The following is a 23,362-nucleotide window of genomic DNA, read 5'->3' as shown; positions in this document are numbered from 1 at the left end:
CCCCTGCCCTGTGGTTTTGCACTGCTGTGCCAGCATGGAGCTGAACTCTTTCTGCTTCAATTTCTTTCTCCTCCTAATCCATATCAAGTTTTTGGCAGATGGCTGAGGATACCTTTTAGGCGTTCCTCCTATGTATTTGAGTAGGAATCTTTAAGTATTGATTTTAAAAGTGTGTTTGCCAGGGAATTTGGAATCTCCCCCCAGGCAGAAGTGCTTGGGGAGTAAAACCTGTTCATAAAAATCTGTATGTTTAAAGAGAAACTACGTCTGGACTGAATCCAGTTGTTTTAGAGGGGAGAAGAGACAGCAGCTCAGCTCGGAGTAAAAGGAAAGCAAACTGAACAGAGCAGGAAAATGAACATTAAAATCAATCTGCGCTCCATATGATGCTTGCTTGTAATGCCAGAAGTGCGTCTGTAAAAATAACGTCTGCATCAATATGAATCAAGAGGCCCTTGAGAAGCAGGCAGAGCTCAGGGCTGAAGGAAGGAGCAGAGGCACACACTGGCCGTGTTCCTATGAGATAATGGTGAAGGAAGTGCAAAGCCATGCAATTTTGCCATGGGGATTTCCACTCCTTACGAGTGTCCGTGTTTAACCGCTCTTCAGCTCCTGGGCTGGTACAATCTTCACAGGCGCTGGTTTTGAGGTGCTGGGCCACCGCAGGCACAAAATGCGGAGCAGCAGCCAGGACAGCAGTTTGCACGGGTGGGCCATCAGCCGTCACCTTTGGAAACAGGAGTGGTCGGGGAAAGGGTGAGGAAGTGGAAATAAGCCCCAAGGCTCCTGCAGCTCCTCAAGGAGCTGCTGCCACTTGACATGTTAACCCACGCTCCTTTTCATATGCAATGGGATGTAAGTGTTTATTCACAGCTCCTGTACAACCAGAGACATCAAAGGAAATGCTAATAAATCAGCAGTCCTCTGGCCATGGGAAACTAAAGTTCTTCAAGAGATACTGCACAATGCTAAGAAGATTTTGTATTTCATGGTGCTTTAGCATTTCAGTGAGAGAGATGTTAATGTTGGTATCCCAAGGGAGATTTGGAGAAGCCCTTTCTGACCTATTGGTGGGTTTACTTTGGGACAGTCTATGCAGAGATGTCCTCCACCTCATCTCTGGCACCAAGCATGGACAAACTACATTGGAACATATCAGAATATACTAAAGCAGGTCAGGAGGCTGAGGCTTCTCATTTGTTAGCCAGAGTCCCATCACAGATATTACCATCACTGCAATATTGAAATGATCATCAGAAACCAAGGGGCATTCTATCCACAACAGATTAACCGCAGCTGCCTTGGAACAGGACCAGACTGATATTGACAGAACAAGGGGGAATGGCCTGAAGCTCCGTCAGGGGAGGCTCAGGTTGGATATCAGAAAAAAATTCTTCACAGAAAGAGTCATCGGCACTGGAACAGCTGCCCAGGGAGGGGGTCGAGTCGCCTTCCCTGGAGGTGTTTAAGGAACGGGTGGATGAAGTGCTGAGGGACATGGTTTAGGGAGTGTTAGGAATGGTTGGACTCAATGATCCAGTGGGTCCTTTCCAACCTGGTGATTCTGTGATTCTGTCCCGGCAGTGGCCCCGGCGGGCGCCTTGGTGTTCTGCAGACCTTCCAGCGTGTTAACCAATGACTCTTTCCGTGAAGAATTTCTTTCTGATATCCAGCCTGACCCTCCCCTGGCGGGGCTTCAGGCCATTCCCTCTTGTCCTGTCCCCTGTCACTGGGGAGCAGAGCCCAGCTCCTCCTTTCAGGCAGTTGTAGAGAGCAATAAGGTCTCCCCTCAGCCTCCTCTTCTCCAGGCTAAACAACCTCAGCTCTCTCAGCCGCTCCTCCTCAGACTCGTTCTCCAGCCCCTCACCAGCTTCAGGAACCCCCCTGGCCCCGCACGGCCCCTGAGCAGCACAAGGGAGATGCGGGCGGGCAGTGTCGTGCCCGGGCAGGCCTCGGCCCTCACCCGCCCAGCACCCCGCGGGGCGGTGGCACCCCCGCAGCCGCCCGCGCCCCGTCCCGCGCCGCTGACACTGCGCACAGATATCGCCGCCGGGGACTCGCAGCTTTAATTGAAGCTTCTCCTCGGCTGAGCCGCTTCTCCAACTTTGCTTTGAAGGCCTCTCCCGCCCCTCTCCTCCTCACTGCAATCCCAAACATCCCCAAACGAGTCCCCCTGTGCCACCACCGTCTGCCTGACTTGGGCTTAACCCGCAGTGCCCTTCTCCACGCGTTTTTCGGTCAGGTTAACAAGGGAAAGCGGTGTTTTTAAACTATCCAAACACTGCCTTGATGGATTTGTATTTTTTAAGTATCTCCTACACCTGTGGCGGTTTTGGAATAATTACATTCCGGGTATTTTAACAAATGGCTGCAAATTAAAGCGGCTCCCGCTGAAGTCTGAGCAGATGGGCTGAATAAATTTATCGGTTTGGAAAGAACATCGAGAGAAATAACCTCCCTTTTTTTTTTCAGGGCAGAGGAGAAGAGAAAGGACAAGTGAAAGGAATAGAATGGTTCGGTTATCCTCAGCAAAACCGCCCTGAGCTCAGCGGGAGCTGCTGGGAGGGGAGAGGAAGGCATTCGGGGGGGGATGCGGCTGCTGGAGCCGTGCGGGCAACGCGCGGGGGGTGCTCCCGCCGGAGCCGTGCAGACAGTGCACGGGGGTGCAGGAGCAGCACGCTGCCCAGGCAGCGGCTCTGCCCACGGCCCCACTGCCGCCGCCCGAGTCTGCGCTGAGAGCGCCTCCGGGGCCGCCCCCCCCCCCGTTCAGCGCCGGCGCTATGGGGTCGCTGCGGGCGGCGGGGCGGCCCCGGGGCGGAGCGGCGGCGGGGGGAGCCGCAGCGTGCTCGGACGTTGCCCATCTCTGGTGCTTTGTTTGTCCATGCGAGTAGAGTTTTCGGGGCGCTGGGGTGCCCTGTGCCAGCCCCCGGTTCCCGGCAGCGCCAGGTGAGCTCGGCTTCCGCTCATGGTGATGGTGGTGGTGGCTCTGTGCTCCTCCAAGAGCTCTTCCTTTGTGTTCTGAAGCGTCACATCTTTAAATCCTCTGCTTAGAGAGCCTCTCCCTGGTGTATGGGTTCTACCCTGGAGCTGGGGGAGTTTTCTTTTTCGGTTTGGCTTCTGTTCTTTCGCCCGTGTGGCTTCTCCGTGTTTTCCCACTTCTGGGCAGCGATGGTACCCGTGATGTGACGCCAAAAATAAGCAAAATGAATGGTGTGTGGTATGGAAAATCCTGGCTGCTCAGCCTCTCCGTACTATGCAGAGGAGGGGGAGGTGTTTGGAAGCTTGGGGGTCCATCTCCTGTTTGCCCAGGAAGGCAAACGTGTCCATGGTTTCCCCTAGTGAGCAGGCTGGCAGCAGGATGCTGTTGGAGGCTCTTTCCTATGGATTAGCAAACTGAAGTATCGCTTAAGTGCAGTTACCTCAGTGGGGTTAACCCCGCCGTACCCACCACGGCCCACGTAACACCCGAGAAGGGTTGGGATGGTGGAGGGGTGACCACCTGGTGACTGCGCTGGAGCATCACTGGGGCTCCTGTGGCTGCGAAGGCCTCTGGGGCGATGTTCCAGTCTCAAAGATGAAAGAGTATTTGTGTTTCTACACAACAGAAGTTCAGAGCCGGAATGGATGTGTGCAGCTCCTCTTTCTTTCCTGGATCGCTTGGCTCCTCTCCCGTTGGTTCCGAAGCTCTGCCTGGGCAGGCAGAAGGAGCCTCTCCTGCAGCTCGGAGCCTGCACAAGCTGTCCGGAGGCACTTCCCTCCCAGGTCTCTTTGGCATTTATTGCGTTGAACTGTGAACGTAACATCAGAGTCACTGCGCTGCTCCAGCCGCGCTGGGGACTGATCCGTGCGTTTCCTTTTGAGTTCCTTAGGGATTAGCTTAAATCTGGAAAAGGTGAGGTTAGAAAAGGAATGGAAAAATGGACTATGAGAAACATGAAAAATACCTTTTAAATGTTGTCCTTAAAGTATTTTTGCAGCGGGTTTGTAGCAAACTGCAATGGGCGTAGATGGATTTATTTTTAGAGCTACAAAGCATGCTGAGAATTTGAATTGAATGTACTCGAGCTGTGGCCAGGTTGGATGGGCCTTGGGCAGCCCGATCCAGTGGGAGGTGTCCCTGCCCATCGCAGGGGGATGGAACTGGATGATCTTTAAGGTCCCTTCTGACCCAAGAATTCTATGGTTCTACTTAATCTCTCTGTGCTACCCTCAAAGAAAGCAGGATGGTTCTTGTTGGCTACAAGTGAACTCAGTGTGGTGTTACTCATGGTTTTGTCTAACACATCCAATTAGAACATACTCAGCTATTTTCTGTCCTGTGAGTACGGAGCCCTGCCACCACCGCCCGTGCTGGGGTGGTGTGTATAAATAGATGCATAAAGAGAAGGACATGTGCATATGGAGAAGGTTTCTTTGAAGGCAAAAGCTGCTTTTTGCATAACGTTCTTGAATTCAAAGCACCGTGGTCACGTAATGCTTAAGAGGATCGGATGACCTCTGTATATCGTGTTGGAGAACGGGCCAGCTCGGACACGTGCCGGAGTTCTGAGCACTGGTTATCCGGCTTGCCCAGCAAAGAGGGTGGGGGAGTTTCATTTTGCTTTTAAATGGAAGGCTTTCTTTTTAAAAGGTGGTGCTGTATGGATTTCAGTCCCCACATTAGCTTTGCAGATTTTTGATTGATTGAGAACCTTGATGCGTGAGCCAGCAGTGCACGCTCCCGGCCCAGAAACCACCTGTGTCCTGGGCTGCATCCAGAGCAGTGGGACCAGCAGGGAGGGAGGGGATTGTGCCCCTCTGCTCCGCTCTGGTGAGACCCCACCTGGAGCCCTGAGTCCAGTGCTGGAATCCCTGACTGAAGGAGGTAGAACTGGGGGAATGGGTCCAGAGGAGGCCACGGAGATGGTGCAAGGGCTGGAGCACCTCTGCTGTGAGGACACACTGAGAGTCATTAACACTTGTGAACTTAAATCAATGCCAGGTGGTGCAGCTCACATTCTATGTTACGAGGACAGGCTGAGAGAGTTGGGGTTGTTCAGCCTGGGGAAGAGAAGGCTGCAGAGAGACCTTAGAGCAGCTTCCAGTGCTGAAAGGGGCTCCAGGAAAGCTGGGGAGGGGGGTTTTCCAAGGGTTTTAAGTTGGAAGAGGGAAGATTTAGATTAGACATTAGGAAGAAATTCTTCACGCTGAGGGTGGGGAGGCCCTGGCCCAGGGTGCCCAGAGCAGTGGTGGCTGCCCCATCCCTGGAGGGGTTCCAGGCCAGGTTGGATGGGGCTTGGAGCCCCTGATCCAGTGGGAGGTGTCCCTGCCCATGGCAGGGGGTGGGACTGGATGGGCTTTGAGGTCCCTTCCAACCCAAACCACTCCGTGATCAGAGAGAGATTTACCCAAGAGTTGTCATTTAATGGTGAGTGGGAGGGAGAGCTTCACTGTCCATGGGTCACGCTGCTTAGACTGTGGCTGTCTTTCACAAGAAGATATTTTTTGGGCTGTATGTTGCATTTCAAAAAGCTTTTTTTCCTTTGCTCCTATTTTGCTCATTAAGTTGTTCAAGAAAAATTAGCAAATGAGGCTGTTTGCCAGGAAAATTGCCCAGCTGGCGTTCTTGAACGCTGTTGTGCGCTGCTGGAGGATGCCGTGGTGCTCGCTGCTCACGGATGGCTCTGAACGCTGCCTCCTTCCCAGCGGAACGTGGGGCTTCTTCTGAGCTTCTCCTGAGCACTTCTCTTATTTTTTTTTTTCTTTCTCTTTTTTTAAATCCACACATGGAGTTTGCGCCTCCCTTCTCAGTAACTGTTGTAGAGATGCCTCCCTGCATCCAAGAGGAACATATGGTTTGGCATTCAAGGCACAGTGGCAGAGCCCTCCTGTAGGGGAGGGAACATCTGCCAAGCTCCTGCGGGCTGGAATCTACCCTATGGAAGCAGCGCTGTCAGCTTAGTCTTGTAAAAAGTGGCAAATTCCCGTCCCGGAGCAAGGGGCTTCACTTGTGTCAGGCCAATCACTCACTATGGGATGTAGTTCTTGTGCTTCACGCCCACTGGTATCCTGCAGTCAGTACTCGTAACCTCAGTATTTGGAAGGAGAATAGGGACCATAGATGGAGAAAAAAGGTTGGCTTGGAGTCCTACCAGGCTTTGCTTGACAGAGGAAGACCTGGATTCTTCCTCTGTATCTATGTGATCTCACGGGCAGCTACAGAGGCCCTCTGTGGGTTTATAAGGCCAAAGAAAAGTGACATTTTTACTTTTTTTTATAGTCATACAATTTTATTAAGTGATTTAGGAGGACCTTTCCCATCCTAAATTCCTACTGATGCAAGGGCAGAGGTTTCATACCTTGCTGCAGGTGGTCCAGTCTGTCCCTAACCCGCCTTAGCGGGGTGGTAAGCAGTTGGAGAATTACAGATCCCAGCAAATACGAGCTCTACCACTCCACAAATCTTATTCTGGAAGTATTAATAGAAGATTTCTTAGAGGATTTGAGTATCGTCAGGTGGCTCTGCTGTAGTTAATCTTGGCATGCTGCATCTAATTTGGAGAACCAGACTGTAAAAGAGATATATATATATATATAAGGATACAGGAGAATTAGAAAACAGCAGTAATAATAGAATCATAGAATGGTTTGGGTTGGAAGGAACCTTAAAGGATCATCCAGTCCAAACCCCTGCAGTGGGCAGGGACACCTTCACCTGGATCAGGTTGCTCAAAGCCCCTTACAACCTGGATAATAGGAGGCGAGTACTGCAGACCAGGAAAGATGAGGTTGCCCCGAGCAGTGGTGGCTGCCCCATCCCTGGAGGGGTTCCAGGCCAGGTTGGATGGGGCTTGGAGCCCCTGATCCAGTGGGAGGTGTCCCTGCCCATGGCAGGGGACGGACTGGATGGGCTTTGAGGTCCCTTCCAACCCAAACCATTCTGTGATTCTATAATTTTTCCTGGCGAGTTTCTGGACTGGTGGCACTTTATGACGAGCGCCTGAGGAGCCTCGTGGAGTTCCCTGCTTCGGAGGTTCTTAGGGTGGGCAACACAGCGGCCTGAGATGTTGCAGAGCTTTGGCCAGGGCACAACTTCTGAATTGTGGAATGGGAGGATTATGCCACGCAGCAACTGAACAAAACATAGAATTGTACCTTTGAAGGTTAATGAGAAGATAGTGTTCAGCAGCAGGAATGAAAAGAGGAGGGAAGGGTGACGTCTTAAACTTCACGGATGTTTCAGTTCTCCAAGAGCAGAGATTCAAAGTAATTAAATAAAAAATGTTTCCTTTCTTTATGAAATCTCTCTTGAAGGCTTTTTGTTGCCTGAGGTTTTCACGGAACTGTTCTTAAGCTAGAAATCTTGAAAGATAGCTTAGTTTGAATTATTGTTCTTCTAATACAAGAGGAAATACTGTTGTATTATCAAATGAGGAAGCACGCAACGAAGCAAGAATGGAGGCAGACGTTTTACAAGTGTATATTTTTATGGACCTTAACTTAAACCGTTATACAAGTTTACAGTTTAGTAGCTGCACGTACACTGATTTGCATTTTAGGCTGCATAAATTTTAATGATCTCCTTTGAACTTTATTTAATGCCTCAGGTATTGACAGTTTGTTATCTACCATGTTTCCTCCTTTATCGCTTCCAGAGAGTTTTCCCCACCACTCATGGTCGGCTGCAGCAAATCGACCCCACAGCCCGATTCGGGGCTTTATTAATGTTATCGAAGCCTCACGTGGGGATGGCAGAGATAAAGTGTGTGCAGGAACAAATCTTCTTTCAGAAGAATAATTAACTCCAGCTCTTGCGCAGTTCAGGGTTTATCAGTGGGGTCAGGATGAATTGTTTCAAAATCTATTTTTAAAAGGATTGTAGCTTCACTATCAAAGTGCTGATGACCTCCAACAAATTAAGCATTGCTGATTCTCACCAGGGCTGCAGGGAGCTTTGTTGTAGGTGGAGGGGAAAGAGCAGGCAGCAGCAATTACCAGAGTTTGAGCTTTATCAGATGTTTTTCAGCAGCGAGGCTTCCGTTTTGCTCTATGAAGCACTTGGGGTCTTTTCTAGGTGCGTGGCTTGGGATGCTGCCTTCGGATGCACGTGGCTGGAGCGGGTGATGGTGCGTGTAGCTGCTGAAGGACTTGTTTAGCTGATGTAGTTTGATCCACAACTGGAGCTGGAGTGGGTGGAAGGAGAGGCAGCTGGGGTGGAAGAGATCGAGCTCCGTGGTGGGAGCTGTATGAAGCCGCGATGCTGGAGGCTGGAGGCTTGGTGTCACCTGGGGCTGGACCATCTTGCTTTGCGGCTTGATCAGCCTAGTGTTGGGTTTTCTTAGATGTCCCTAGGGACATGGGCTCTCATCCCACACGCTGCTCATGTGCCCTGCGTGCCTGTGGGGTTGGGCACCAGGGTGGTGGGCGCAGCTGAGCATCACAGCAGAGGACCAGGAAGGCTGGTGGTAGCACGGACACTTGCTGTAGCGTGGGAATGCTCAACAGTGACTTGGGCATGCAATTAGCAATAATATGTTAAAAGCACCAGGACATGTTCTGGGATATATTTTGCTGAGACTGCAGATGTTTCTACATTCGTTTTTTGTTTTGCAGCTGCTGTGGAAGTGCCGGGGGAATGATTGTTGAATTTAGTATCTCACTGTTTCACTGAAAATGGGCGTGGGTTTAAACGCTTCCCTGGGCACCCATATTTCCATATTTCCATATTTCCTAGAACCCCATAGAGCTCTTAATAATACAAGAGTAGTAAGCGTTTTAAGTAGTAACCATAACAAGTTATGAAATTAAGTTGAGACAGTTTAGGAAGCTTAAAGTTCTCTGGACAGGTTTGCTGCAAACTTCTGCACGACCTCATGTAACTACTTAATTGTTTTGTAGGAGAGCAATGATGGTTCTCCTTTTCTGGACACTTCTATTATTATTTTAGCTACTGGCCTCATTGATGGATCATTTTCTTTGTAGAAGATGTAGGTCAAGTACTCTATAAACACACTCTTTGCATATATATTTCCTTTAGAAGCAAGGATGCATGAGCTACAGCTCATGTTGGACACTCGGTGTGATAGTCGTGATGATCTGCTAAACAAACATGCATGTGTCTTAGAAATCATATGCAATCAAAACTCTAATTTATAAAGGCCTTTCAAAATATTTTTGGAATCGGTTATGTTTGAGATCTTTACGTTAAGGAGGTCACAGAAGAGTTGGTGTTGGAAGGGACCTCTCTTCCCCTGCTCAGGTGGGGTTGGTGACGGTTGGTTGGTCTGGGCTCTATCTGGTCAGGTTTTGACTATCTCCAAGGATGGAGACTCCACAGCCTCTCTAGGTCACCTGCTCCAGTGTTTGACCACCCTCACAGCAAGGCTGGGGAGAGAGGAAGTGTTTTCTTATGTGCAAATAACTTCTCGTGTGTTTTAATTTGTGACCATTGCCTCTCCTCCTGCCGCTGGACACCGCTTGGGGGGGGGGGGGGGGGGGGGTCAGGCTTAGTCATGTTCCCTTGCATAGGGTATTTATACATGTGGACAAGATCCTCCTGAGCCTTCCCTTTTCCAGAAAAGCAGTCCCAGCTCTCTCAGCCTCTTCTCATGTGAGAGGTGCTCCAGTCCCTTCATCTTTGTGGCCCTTCACTGGATGTACTCCAAGTCCACATCTGACTTGTAGTGAGGAGCCCAGCATCCCGGCCGTGTCTCAGCAGTGCTAAGCAGAATGGGATCCCCTCTCCCTATCTGCTGGCCACAGTCTGCCTGACACAGCCTAGGAGGCTGTGGCCATCTTTGCTGCAAGGGTACGTTGATGGTAGTCAACTTGGTGTCCATCAAGATCCCCATGTCCTCCTCGGTGAAGGTGGCCCCAGCGTGTACTGGTGCGTGGGATTGTTCTTGCCCTTTGAATTCCAATGGGATCCTGTTGGCCCACTTCTCCAGGTGCCTTTTGTGCTCTGCAGTTGGAGACACGGAAGCCCTTGGTGTTCCCCAGGGTGGTGCTTTGCTCTGGCATTCGTGTGTGGTGGAGGGCAGGGTCGCAGCCGGGGCAGGAGCTGGCACAGCGGTGGTGGTCGGTGCTCTGGAGCAGAAGGCAGAAACATGCAAGGCATTAGGAGTGTGAAGCTTGAGCAGATGTAGGGAGACAGCTCCTTACCTCCTCTTCCCCACAGTCATCTGTGGAATTGGTCCCTTGGGTGAGTCGCAACCAGATGTGTTAGCGTTTTCTCTTCAATTTATTTCAGCTATATTAGCAAGACCACTTTAATTTGTTTATATTTATCCTCTGCTTCTCAGCCTGATGTAGCGGAGGAGCCACTGCAGATGTGACGCTTGCTGTCTTTCCCCCCCTCCCACCTTAAACGCAGGGAGGGCTGAAGCTATCGCAGACGCTGCTGTGTGCTGTCCCGGCAGCTGGTGGCTTTGGGCAGGTTAGGAGATGATCCAGCACCTATTCCTGCCGAACCCACCGTGCACTGCGCCAGGCAGGGACCCTCTGGGACTTGTGTTCTTTGGGAAACTTTGCTCCTGAAGGCTGTGGGTGCCCAAAGTGCCCGAGCAAGTTGTGGTAACCATTTCCGTTGGGACTTTCAGGACTCTTTCAGATGCTTTATTGAAATTTAACCTACTAGCAGCTAATTAAGAAATTTCAAGGGGCTGCGTTGAAAACTTACATAGGTGAGAGTAGGAAAAAATAGCGTTTTAAAACTTGCCCATGGCAGTTAAACATAGAAAATGCCAAGCCAGGATGAGACTTTGTACACCAAATACAGCAGACCTGACTGTTGTTCTTTTAAAAAGAAACACAACTTGCAAAAGCATCGTCATTAAATTACTGTCCTATGGCCTTGTTCTAACATCACCCACCTCAGTTATGAACAGGCAAAATCTATGTAAATGTATCAATTGTATCTGGAATTGCCATCAACAGGGGGACTCTTCTTTGTCTCTTCCCAGAGCTTCAGATGCCGCTCTGTGCCTCGGTCCTACCCTACGTGTAACAGGACGTTCAATAATGCAGTAACAATGCACTTATTATACTCAAATTTATTAATATATCCCTAATATCGTTCTCTTATGACACAGCTCAATAGCATAAATGGGTAAGAATGTATGTTAACCCTTGGGTTTTGTGAGTTTTTCCAAGAGGAGAATCCAAAGCCAGGGGTCGGGGAGTGCCAGGCAGGCAAGGGCTCCAGCAGGCAGAGGTTTGCTCGGCCGAGGGAGCTCACAGGCTCTGACCTGCTGACAGGAAGGCAAGATGTGTTGACTTTGAGGCTGTTCTTTGCACCTTTTCATGACAGAGCAGAGAAGACAGGCGTGCATGCCTTCAGCTCACTGGACGATAAAGTGAAAGCGTGTCTTAAGACTTAAATCCAGTCCCTCTTCAAAGGTTGGAAGTAGCAGTGAGTCAGGTTGGACCTCTTGGTAAATGGGAATTATATTTGTCATTGCAGCAGGAATGTACTACCAGCTGGATGGTTTTTGGCTGAGATGATTCCTACGTTAATGTTTCCCTACACAAAAATTACAGGACAGTTGGTAAAATCTTTTACTTGTTCTTACTTCCCTTCTACCCGTGAAGCACACAGCCTTGTACCACCTTGATGCCAAGTGACCGGTGTCTTCTACTGCAGAGTTGTCCATACCTTCCTCCTGGGTATAGTTTAACCAAAAATATCAGGTTTCCAGCTGTTTCTTCTCAAGGTGTCACTGTTCTGTGACCATGGAAGCTGTTGGGGGAGGTTTTCTCCTTTGTTTTCCTTTGCGTCTGGCTGGTTTAGAAGGGTAAGGGCTGTAGAGAGCACCATTCTCTACAGAAGAGAGCTGCAGCCGCCAGAGCCCGATGGTAGGACAGTTATGTGTCTTACCTGCTTTGTAGCACGATACCCAATGAGAAATGCCCTGGTGTGTACCACTCTGTGCAAGTCCTCGGAGGAGGGGCTCGCTGGGTGGCTCGTGCCTCAAGAGCACCCCAGCACCCCAAAGAGGTGAGGCTTTCTGTGCTCAAACTGGACCAAGGAGGAGTATCAAACCAGCTTTCCTGGGCTAAGACTTGTTAGGAACAAATGTGACGGTGTACAGGCAAACCACGGCGAAACCAGCCTTTTGAGGGATTGGCTTGGGGTGCCGTGAATGGCAGGAGGAGGCTGGGGCCTGGGGCTCCCCTGCTTCCAGCCTGAGGGTCAGGGGAGGTGTCTCCTCCCATAGCGTGCATGGTGCAGCAGCCTCTGCTGAGCCACCGCAAAGAAGAGCTGGGACTTATAAATGGTTTGGAGATGGTTTTGAGTGGATTCCCATTTATTTTTCTTATCGAGGTAGGAGCGGTGATGGGATTTCTGTTCCTTCAGGCACTAAATCGACCTTTTTGGCTGGTTCTCAGAGACCTGGCAGTCTGATTTCTTTTATTGGGATGGAGGAGACTACACGCTGTTCATTAGAGCTGCAGAAAGCATTTTTTCCCCCGATGCCCTGAACTCTCTGGTACACGAGCCGTGGCCGTGCTGCACCCTGTGCCCCTGCCTCAGCGCTGCGGCAGGATCGGACCTGCGGCTCCAGGCTCCCGAGCAGGATTGCAGCTGGGATTTGTGCCTTTAGCCTAGTTGGTGCTGATCCTGCCTGACCGAATCAAGGTGCTGGGACCAGGGGAATGGAATTTAAATGCTCAGAAGAGGAGTCTTATTTGAGTTTCAATTTATTATCTACATATTTCCCCTTTTTGAGGAGGGCACTGCAGGCTGGACCAGAGTCATTTTAATCCAAAAAATTGTATTTTTAATAGCTCATAATATTAGCCAATGACTTTATCTTGTAAAGAAAAGCTCCTAAGGATCTGTTCTCCAGGTGAACCATGTCCAGCTTTCCCTGGGAGTGGCTGGTGCCCTGCTGCTTTCCCAGTGCTGGGATCACCGCACGGAGAGCTTCCTTGTGATAAACCACAGCCCACTGGATGTGGTGCTGGGAAGAAGCAGCCCATGTTATCACGCAGTTGTTACCGTGCAATTAACAACTGCAAATGTCTTCATGTGAGAAAGGGGATAAAGGTGAGAAGTGATTTGGTCACTTTTCTCTTTATTTTTGGTTGGCTGGTGATTAATCTATTAATATTTACTATTAATAGCTATTAATATAGAATCATAGAATGGATTGGCTTGGAAGGGACTTTAAAGATCAATTAATTCCAATACCCCTGCAATGGGCAGGGACACCTCCCACTGGATCAGGGGCTCCAAGCTCCATCCAGCCTGGCCTTGAACACCTGTAGGGATGGGGCAGCCCCCACTGCTCTGGGCACCCTGGGCCAGGGCTTCCTCATTGTGAAGAATTTCCTCCTTATGTCTATTCTAAATCTTTCTCTCTCCAATTCAAAGCCAATCTCGCTTGTGGTATCGCTCCATGCCTTTATAAAATATCCCTCCCCAGCTTTCTTGTAGCCCCCTCCAGGTGCTGGATACTTGCAATATCAACAATTATGTAGAATTATAGAATAGTTTGGGTGAGAAAGGACCTTAAGGATCATCCAGTTCCAGCCCCTGCCACAGAAGTCATTTTACACCTCGATTAATTGTTATCTCCAAGTTATCTTTGGACCTAGCAGGAAGGCTGCACTTGGTGGAAGTCAATGCAAGCTCAGCTCTGAGTAGCTGAGGGAGGAGCTGATGTATTGGAAAGAATTCTCACAACCGGAGCTGGTGGCAGGATTTCCAGGAATCGGCGTGCCTCTCTGCTGGCCCTGCTGTCGCCGCACATGTGAGCAGCTGAGCTGAAAACGCGTGTTGGCAGACAGTGAGAAGCAGCTTTATTTCAAGTATAGCGCTACGCTAACACAAGTTCCTAAAGTGTCTGAATGAAATGGGTTATGAAAGACCCTATGAAAGATGCTGATGATTGATTCTTAATTAAACCACCATGGTTTTGACAGTATATTCAGATCCAAAACAATCGCTTGGCTCTGAAGATTTGCCCGAGTAACGACGGCAGGAGGATTTTCTCTGTTTGCACAAGAAAAATAATTCTACAAAACTACTCATTTGACAAACATCGCTCACACAATGTGATGCACAGCGTCAATACGTGGGTTTTCTATAATCATTTCTAAAGAAGGAAAATAGTGAAATGTTTTTGGAAGGACAGGAGTAATTGGTGTTGGGCTGATGGTTGGACTGGATGGTCTTAGAGGTCTTTTCCAACCTTAATGATCCTATAATTCTAATTGCGGGTCAAATGAAACAGTTTTCTTTCCAATTTTTAGATCTATTTGATTTTTTAATTATTATTTAATAATGAGTTTTCTGGAATTTTATGCTATTTTCAAAAAGCAGTCATCCTTTTCTCTCCAGCAAGTCTGTTGAAATGCGATGCTTTTGGGTATTTCCAAACTTACGCAGTTTAACAGTCCGAATTATTTCCTGAAATTGAGGGAAATGGTGTTGTTGGAGTCGCTGAGCTCTGAGGGTGGAAGAGAGAGCACTTCTGAGGAGAAAGGAGGTGCTGCACCTCTGGGAGCCATCACCGGCTGTGGTCTTTGTTCCCTCTGACTATTCCCTTCTAAAAAGAAATCAGAGGTGCATCCGGGCTGCATTTGAGAACTGGTCCCAGCCCCATTCCCGGGGCAGCACAGGAACGCCGCAAGGCTGGGGCTGCGCTGCCTTACGCACCTCTTCTCAAGCTGTGCTTGGGGTGGCAGCGGGAAATGGCCCGTCCGTGTTTCAGAACTGCTTCTCAAATACGTTGACTGATGGAAGAGGGGAATTAATTTTTTTTACCTAGTTATAAAAACAAATTTTGTGTTTGCGCCTCTTTTTATTTGCTGCTTTTGCACCACCAGCCGGAGCGTTTCTCCTGTTACTGTGAGGACAAGCAAGACCCAAATGTCTGCTGGCGCCTCTCTGGGGAGCAGCACCAGCAGGATAAACCCAGGGAACTCGGCTTTATTTGGGTCACTGGCTGCTGAAGGAGGCTTTAAAATTAATATTGCAAGCATTAAGATTTTCTTTCCCCTCCTTAAAGAAGTGGGAGGCACTGGATCAACCATCGCTGCTCTGTACGGCTGCAGATGCGAGCAGAGAGGCCCCTGGGACGGCATCTCCTGGCAGAGCCTTCCTGGGCTTTGAAGAGAAACGTGGATGCCTCAAATAATTGTTTCTTGGGCTTAATTTCTCTCGCTTTAGAAGAGACAAAGGCGAGGAGCAGTAATGATGAAGGATATTTGGGTTTGATTTTTTCAATAATGAAATAATAAAATCGTTAGGGAAAAGCTGTTGTTAAGGAACCACAGAAAATGTAATAAAAGTAAATCCCAGGCAAAGCACAAGAGGAGATGTGGTGGGATGTTTAGAGCTGCACCGCGAGGACTCCGAACGGATTCTTTGAGGGAAACCAGCAATTAGGAAAGCAAAGGTGTGACAGTGGCTGGTGGAGGGGGCGGGCAGCGTGGAAGTGGTGTGGCCTTGCAGGATGGGGTCCTGGCTCCCTGCAGAGTCTCACCTCTGCGTGGCTTTGCTGGGGCAGCAGGGATGTCCACATGGACCTTCTTGCGTTGTCCTCCCACCATGTCCTCAGAGAGCAGCTCTTCCTGCCCTTGCCACTTCAGCAGCCCCGTCAGCGGGCGGTGGTACCTGGTGGGGCTTTGCTGCCCTTGGAGAGAGCCACAACCCTTTGGTGGCTCACAAGGGTCCCTAAATAGGTGCTTTGCATGCACGTGGGTGTGTGGACAGAAGCGTCTGCTCGGGCCGGGGAGCAGCCCTCGGCGCGCAGGGTGGGAGGAGTGGGCTCTTGGCAGGAAGTCCAGGACCCTCTTACCACCAAAGTTTGGTCCTACGGGAAGCCCTACGTTCTGCAGAAGTGCAAAAGCAGTTGCTGAGCAGCTCTTTCTTCCTAATCTCTCTTACCAAAGGCTGTGAAGAAGGCTTTACTCTCCCCCAACGCTTTTCCATTCTGCAACACAATGTGCAAACCCTGCAAACAGGCTGTGTGCTCGCTTTAAGGTCTCTTCAAACTCAAATAATTCTATGATTCTACGGTTATACCGTAACTCCTTTTTATCAAATGTACCCTGGTCATATCAGTGAAAATAACTCGGACTGGAACAGTTCCTAACATTTTGGATAATTTGATTTTTTTTTCCTCCCCAAGTTATTTATCTCGTAGGAAATTTCCGAAACGCTCTCCTTGCTGGTTTGTATTCCTTGCTTTTTGCAGGATTTCCCTTGAAACTGAAATTTCAAACCACAGCTGGCTTTGCTAAAAATACACTTGTTAAACCCTTTGGATTCCATTTAAATACATTATATGCTCTCTTGTCTCTGGGCGCAGGGATTTTCTGTAAAACACCAAATATTGGGGGAAGTGGAAAGCCTGTATGGGATGCTCCTGCGTCTCCGCTCTTTACCATGGGGTTGGTACGAAGGAGCGGATGCTGCATAAGCCTCAAGGACTTGGCATTGGTGGTCCTAAAGGTCTAAATTCTAAGGCATTTCAGTCCAGCATCAGGACTTTGGCCTGTTATTGAACCACCAAGGAAAAGTTAAGGAGAAAAGGTTGAATTGGCCATCAAAAGGTGAAGTGCTGAATGGTCCCAGGGTTGTAGTGCTTGGAGTATAAAGGGAAGGTTGAAAGCTGGACAGGTTCAGCCTTTGGAGTCTGTCCTGGGAGTGCCGAGCCCTGGGTGAGTGTGGGCTTTGAATTGGAAGGGGAAAGATTGAGATGAGCTCTTAGGAAGAAATGTTTTGCTGTGAGGGTGGGGAGGCCCTGGCCCAGGGTGCCCAGAGCAGTGGTGGCTGCCCCATCCCTGGAAGGGTTCCAGGCCAGGTTGGATGGGGCTTGGAGCCCCTGATCCAGTGGGAGGTGTCCCTGCCCATGGAGGGGGTGGCACTGGGTGGGCTTGGAGGTCCTTTCCAACCCAAACCATTCCATGATTAGATTAAAAAAAAAAAAAAGTGATTGAACTTTGTGCGTATGGCATGAAGCTGTTACAAATACTTTGATATTTACTCACATGGTTTTATTAATAGTTGTTATTGCAAGAAAAATTTCTAGGAGTCAGATGTAGGAATGCACACCGTTAAAAGTGAACTCTAATTTCCAGTGCAATGCTGTCATTATATTTCTGTGAATTAAAACGGGGCTCCCTTGGGATTGGACGGAGATTGTGTCAGAGCAGGACGCTACCGTAAATAAAGCCTGCGTCTGTTTGGCCATTATCAGGCTGTTAAAATTGAAATACGCTGCCATAATTCTGCATAGTTTCTAATTCTTTGGAGTGTTTTATACTTTGTGCGTGTACATGATGTGCTCTGCGAGCCCACGCTGGGGACAAATCCTGCCTCTGCCAGGGCTGGGGAGTGGTGGTGGCGGAGAAGAAGCCTCACAGCTGTCCCCGCTATGGAGAATGGGGGAGATCTGGAGTGGAGGTGGCTTAAGGGGTGCCGGCTTTCCTTCTGTGGCTCTTCAGCGATCCTCAGCTGTGGGGTAGGGGGCTGTGACAGTGACTTATTCCTTATATATATACAGCAGGTTGGGACAAAACTCTCCTACGATCTTCCTGCACCATAACCGATATGGAAAGCGTTGATGTGGTGCTGTAAACACCTCCCAGATACCACCTCTGCTTCTGTGGGAAGCGTATCCGTGTCTGGGAACATCACAAACAGCACAACAAGGAGCTTTCATTATCTTTGCTGAGCACATTTTCTGTATTGATTTGGAAATGCATTGTCTGACTTCAGCTGGAAACAACGCGTACCTGAGAAGAAAAAGGCAAACTCAGCGGTGTAGAACTCATGTCAATGCTGCCACTGACATGAAAAAGCCGCAGACAAGCACAGTAGGGCTGGTGTAAAATATTCCACTCTATGATCTTCCAAAAATTTGGCAGTGAGTTAAGTAAACGCTGTCTTTCATCCACTCAGGGTCTAAATATTTTGGAGGGTTACAACCCCCGTGATTTGGCGTACAGCTGGCCAAGGCTTGCTTTTGACTGATGGGAGTTCTGTCAAGCTGTGAAGAAGCAGTGCCATCAGACAAAATCTGGAGATAAAATGTTTTAATTAGCAGACTCCACCTCCTGCTGCTCTGCCCTCAAACTCTTATCAGTGTGAGCAGCTGGGAAGCAGTGCTAGACCCAAGCGTTGACCTTGTACAGAGAGGAAGGTTTGTCCTGTACCTCTGGCAACAGCAGAGACTTGGGAGCTCAAAGCTGTACAAGTTTTCCATGTGTCTCAGTCGTTAATGGGGAGGACGGTCCTTCCCTTCCACTTGGCTTTGTTTTGTTGGTTCTCGTCATGGCCCACAGGATCACCGGGAGAGTCAGGTTGTTGTGTCCTTGTCTCATAGCATGGGAGTGCTCTCCAAGTGGGGCACAGCTCTTGAGGGTCACCTGTGGATCAGCCTCGGAAGGCTGTTGTCAACTCTGAAACATCTGGAGGCATCCGGAGAGGGGTAGGGTTGGGAGGCTGAACTACTGCCCATGTGTCCATCAGTCAGTGTTGGCTTCAGTGAGCCAAGGAGAGCGGGACCGTGGTGTGAGATGGGAAGGACAGGAGGTACTCGTAGTGCATGAAGGTGGCTGTACAGGGTTTAGGAAAGAGCAGGGCGGTGGAAGCATCCCACCATGGAAGGTAAGGTCCCTGTGGCTCTGACTTGGGCAAGATCCCTGGTGTCCTCAAGGGTGAGGATCCCAGTGTGCAGAAGAGCCACTGCTCCTCCGTCAGTGCTGGAGTTTCTCAGCTTTGAGAGTGTCAGTTGCTGAGTCTCTTTGAAGGCCACAAAGCAGCAGGAATGCCTTGACTGTCACCGGGACAATGTGGCATCACCAGAATCCAGGCAACCTCTGAGCAAAGACCTCGCATATGGAAGGGTAACAGGGACAAACCCCAATGGATACAACACGTGTATGTATGGGGGTCCTGTGGAATGCAGAAGCTTCTCCAGGGGCAGAAGGACCTGAGAAGGTTCACCATGTATCCTCCTCACCCCTTTGATGGGCAGTGGCTTGGCTGTGCTGCTCCAGGCTCTGAAGCTGTGAGTGAAGGTACTTCTCGGGCCCCCTGGAGCAGTCCCAGCGGGCTGAAGTTGAGCTGCATTTCTAGTTCAGCTCCTAACGAGAGGTAGGAAAAATGAATAATGAATCTGTTCCTCAGAAGTCTGTGTGTGGAGTCAGAGACCTCTGAGATCACAGCAGACTTGTATAAAGTCAATCTCGTCTTCCAACAGTATCTGGAGGTAATTGGAGAGGGGCTCAGGCAGGGGGGTAATTTTTGAATGCACAGTTCTGTAATCGCTTTGCTGTTGCGGTTTGAGACATTTTTATCAGAACTCAGCAATAGAGTCATTCTTATTAATTTGAGCACATTGTGAGGGAGGAGATGAGATGATTGTCTGTCTTTAGGGGGAGATCGGAGAACTGACGGGAGCATGCTTTTGGTCATCCTCCAACAGCAGAGCAGCTGCTGGGGAATGTGCATGGTCTCCTTTCCAGCTCCAGAGACGTTTCTGTCTATGACTGCGGTCTCTGTTTTGAGTGCAGGGAATAACAGTGGAACTGAATAAAATTAGTGGGTTTTAAGTGCTGTCTTTGCAAACAGTTTGTGTAGGATTTTGAAACATTCCGTCATTAACCACACGTCATTCATGCACTCCTCCAGTCAACAAACAACCCCAGGTTGGGGGATCTGTAGGCACCTCCATGGAGATCCCCACAGTAGATCCAGCAAGAAAGCTGAGGGAAGTGAAGCTCTGAGTGGTCTGTTTGGAGGGAGAGCAGAAGGTCCCGTGGGCCACCCAGATCTTCGCCGGGAGGATGCAGAGAGGCTGGCATGTGAAGCTCTGGTTCTGGCTGGCTCAGGCTGGGTGGCACTGGTTCCTCCCAGCATGCACCGTGACCGGCTGGGGGTCCGGGGGCAGAGCCTTGCAGTGATGGGACATGGAGCCAGTGGTGTGCTTGTGCTGAGGGGGGCCCCAGGCTTGCCCACCACCTTGGAATTGCTCTTAAAGCAAAGCCTAATTTTTATTTGACAGTGTTTTATTATCTACCTGTATTGGTGCTGGTTCCCAAAGTCCTCCCCCAGATTTAAAGCTTGCGGGAGCCGGGATCTGAAGCCTTGGGCAAGCCCTGGGCCAGAGCTACATCTCCCTGGCGGAGCTGGGGAAAGGCAGACTGCTTTACCCTCCCTCCTCTCTGTGTGCACATTATCTCCAGGGGGGGTCTGCAGCCTGATGCTCTGATAATTGGATTGATTAGGATGTCAATTGATTAGCCTCCTGCTAATGAAGTGTTGGCTGATGTAGCAGCAATTTCTGATATTCAGAACTTTTTCTCAAGCACAGCCTCATCCCAGACAGCTCTGTTGTCAACAGACGGCTCGTACTCGCCACCCAAGAGCACCCACACACTGGGAGAAGTGATGCCAAACTACCTTGAAGGCTTCACAGTATCATGGAATCTTTGGTTGGAAAAGACCTTTGAGATTATCGAGTCCAACTACTGAACCAGATCCCTGAGCACCTCATCTGCCCATCTTTTAAACCCCTGCAGGGATGGGGACTCCACCACCTCCCCGGGCAGCCTCTGCCGGTGCTTGAGAACCCTTCCCATGAAGAAATTTTTTCCTGATATCCAATCTGAACCTGCCCTGGTGCGACTTCAGACCATTTCCCTTCATCTTATTGCTTGTTACTTAGGAGAAAAGACAAACACCCACCTCACTACAACCTCCTTATCAGTTTATGGTGGAAAAAATGTAAAATATAGCTGCAGAGCGTCATACGTGGGCATCCAAGTGCAGTGTTTCATACCCACAGCTTCCAGCCCTGTCTAACACAGCCCAGGACTAACTTGGGCAGCCACTTTCTCACAGCTTGCGGTTTGTGTAGCACGCTTGCATTTATTGCTTGGAAGAAATGAGCAGGATGCATGATCTCCGTGTGCAGTGAGCTCGGATGTACCAAAAATGCCCAACTGTGCTCAACTGTTTTTCCTGGCTGGTAACGCCTGTGCCATCTCTCTTGTGGTACTGCACTCCGAGAGTGCAAACCCATGCTGGGTGATGGGGCATCTCGCAGCAGCGAGCAGATAACACGGTGTCATTCCCAGCAGGATGGAGGATCCCAATACCTTCTTTGAACAACCTGATCCACTGGAAGGCATCTCTGCCCATGGCAGGGGGTGGAGCTGGATGGGCTTTGAGGTCCCTTCCAACCCAAACCATTCCATGATTCTGTTTTCGAGATAAATGGATTCATCTACCCATCACATATACTCACATCCCCATTGTGTGTGAAAAATGAGTTCTTGCACAGCACAGCACTGGAATTAGGAACCAGCTTCTTGAAGGCAAGAATGAGGAATGACTTAATTTTTTTTGGTTGTGGAAGAAGTTAAAAATGGAAATGGAAGCTAACGTATGTTATTTTTTTCCCCGATTATGAATGTTCAAGCTGTTTACGATGCAATATGACAACAAACTTGCTTTCCATTTAATGAGCTAAGGATAATTGTAATTGGTGCATGAGTCAGCCCGTAGAGCATTATAACGAGGGGATTGCACCTGCGTTTTTAATGGTCTGTGATATGGTCTCTCCTTGCGTGTTTATGGGTTTGTAGGCATCACTCTGATAGTGCTGTTACCTGCATTTTTTTAACTTAAAACGCATCCCCGAGTTTATCCGTACCCAGCAGAACCTGTAGTTGCTTTTATAAAGCCCACGGCATCGCTGGATCTGACTCAGCCTGTAAAGCACATATTTTGCATGATATGAGTCAGTGCGTAAAGTAAAGGGGGTACTTGAGCAGTTACCTGAACTTGTGCTTAAAGATGGGCTTTTTAACCAGTTTTTACTCTTCATGTATTTAGATAATATGAAGTGTTGAAAGGCTGCATGATTCAAACTTTATGACATCTGAAACGCCGCGCTAGTAACAGGATGAAAAGGGCCTTAAGGTTTTTATCTCCCAAGGAGAATGTACTTTTAGGAATGCGTGGTGTGAGGACCCCCAGAAGGGTGGCAATTCCTAAACAACTTCTCACAACAGAAGAAGCGCATGGATCTGTTGGAGTGAGTCCAGAGGAGGCCATGGAGATGACCCAAGGGCTGGAGCACCTCTGCTCTGAGGACAGGCTGAGAGAGTTGGGGTTGTTCAGCCTGGAGAAGAGAAGGCTCTGGGGAGACCTCAGAGCAGCTTTCAGGACTGAAAGGGGTTCCAGAAAAGGTGGGGAGGGGCTTTTTAGCAAGACTTATTGAAACAGGACAAGGAGTAATGGTTTTATACTAAGGCAGGGCAGGGTTAGAGTGAATATAAGAAAGAAATGTTTTCCAGTGAGGGTGGTGAGGCACTGGCCCAGGTTGCCCAGGGGAGTGGGGGATGCGCTGTCTCTGGAAATACTGAAGGTCACGTTGGATGGGGCTCTTGAGTGACCTGATCTGGTTGAAGGGGTCCCTGCTTGCTGGTTGGACAGGACGACCTCTAAAGATCTTTTCCAACCCAAAGCATTCATAGATTCTATGATTTATTTGCCAGCTCTGATGTAGGATATCAAATAATAAAAGGGTAAGGTGGTGATTCCCTCTGCCCAGCGTGATGCTCATACTGCCCTTGCTGGGCATGATGCTGCTCCCACCAGTTCTGGGAGAGTCTCCTCCAGGGTGGAACACCGGCTGGGAAGAAGCAGAGGAGCTTTCCCTGCAGACACCCCCCCAGCCAGCCCCGGTGGATGAGCTGCCGCAGCCCCGGCGAGCTTGTGGTGAGAGATGAATTTGCAAAGAGCACCGCAAAGGGACTAATTAAGATGAGCAGTTTGCCTTTGTTTCCATTCCTCATGACAGCCTAATTGGAAGGCAGAGGCATTTTCACTTGGGAGGATTAATTTTACCTGATGAATGCCCTGGTCTCAAATAATTTTTGGTAGACTTCTGCAGTGTTGTTACTCAGCGAGGAGGCGGCTCTGACTGCAGCCCGGAAGGTGCTTACACATGAATCTGGGAGTCAACATATGAGTAGCTCTGGTTTAATAAGAAGTTCTTAAGTCAGTAGAAGCTGAAGAAGCTTCTTGGCTCAGAGGTTTGCTCCACTAATCCTCAGTTAACTTCTTCAGAGCTGTACACAAAAGCAGTGTCCTACAGAAAGGACATGGGTCTGTTGGAGTGGGTCCAGAGGAGCCCATATGAGGACAGGCTGAGAGAGTTGGGGTTGTTCAGCCTGGAGAAGAGAAGGCTCGAGGGAGACCTTAGAGCAGCTAAACTTGTCAAAGGGGCTCCAATGTGCCCTTAGACATCAGGAAGCCCAGATAGATTGCAGCAAAAGAAAAGTAACCAACCCCTCGCAGATCCACACAGATGGGGACGGCCACTCAGAGCTGGTTACCCAACACAGCTTTCCGAGG

General features: G+C 49.4%; 1 long non-coding RNA gene across 6 annotated transcripts in view; it reads left to right on the top strand.

Moving 5' to 3' along the window:
* Positions 1-2,777: 2,777 nt before the first annotated feature.
* Positions 2,778-23,362, top strand: part of LOC128852330 (uncharacterized) — a 224,749-nt gene continuing 204,164 nt past the window's right edge. For all 6 annotated transcript variants that reach the window (XR_008450097.1, XR_008450096.1, XR_008450094.1 and 3 more), the window contains exon 1: positions 2,778-2,946. This is a non-coding gene — a long non-coding RNA (uncharacterized LOC128852330). The remainder of the gene's footprint in view (positions 2,947-23,362) is intronic.

The sequence above is a fragment of the Cuculus canorus genome, chromosome 5 (assembly GCF_017976375.1).
Source record: "Cuculus canorus isolate bCucCan1 chromosome 5, bCucCan1.pri, whole genome shotgun sequence".
Classification (NCBI taxonomy): Eukaryota; Metazoa; Chordata; class Aves; order Cuculiformes; family Cuculidae; genus Cuculus; species Cuculus canorus.
Note: the sequence above shows the minus strand (reverse complement) of the source record. Positions and strands in the feature narration are given on the sequence as shown.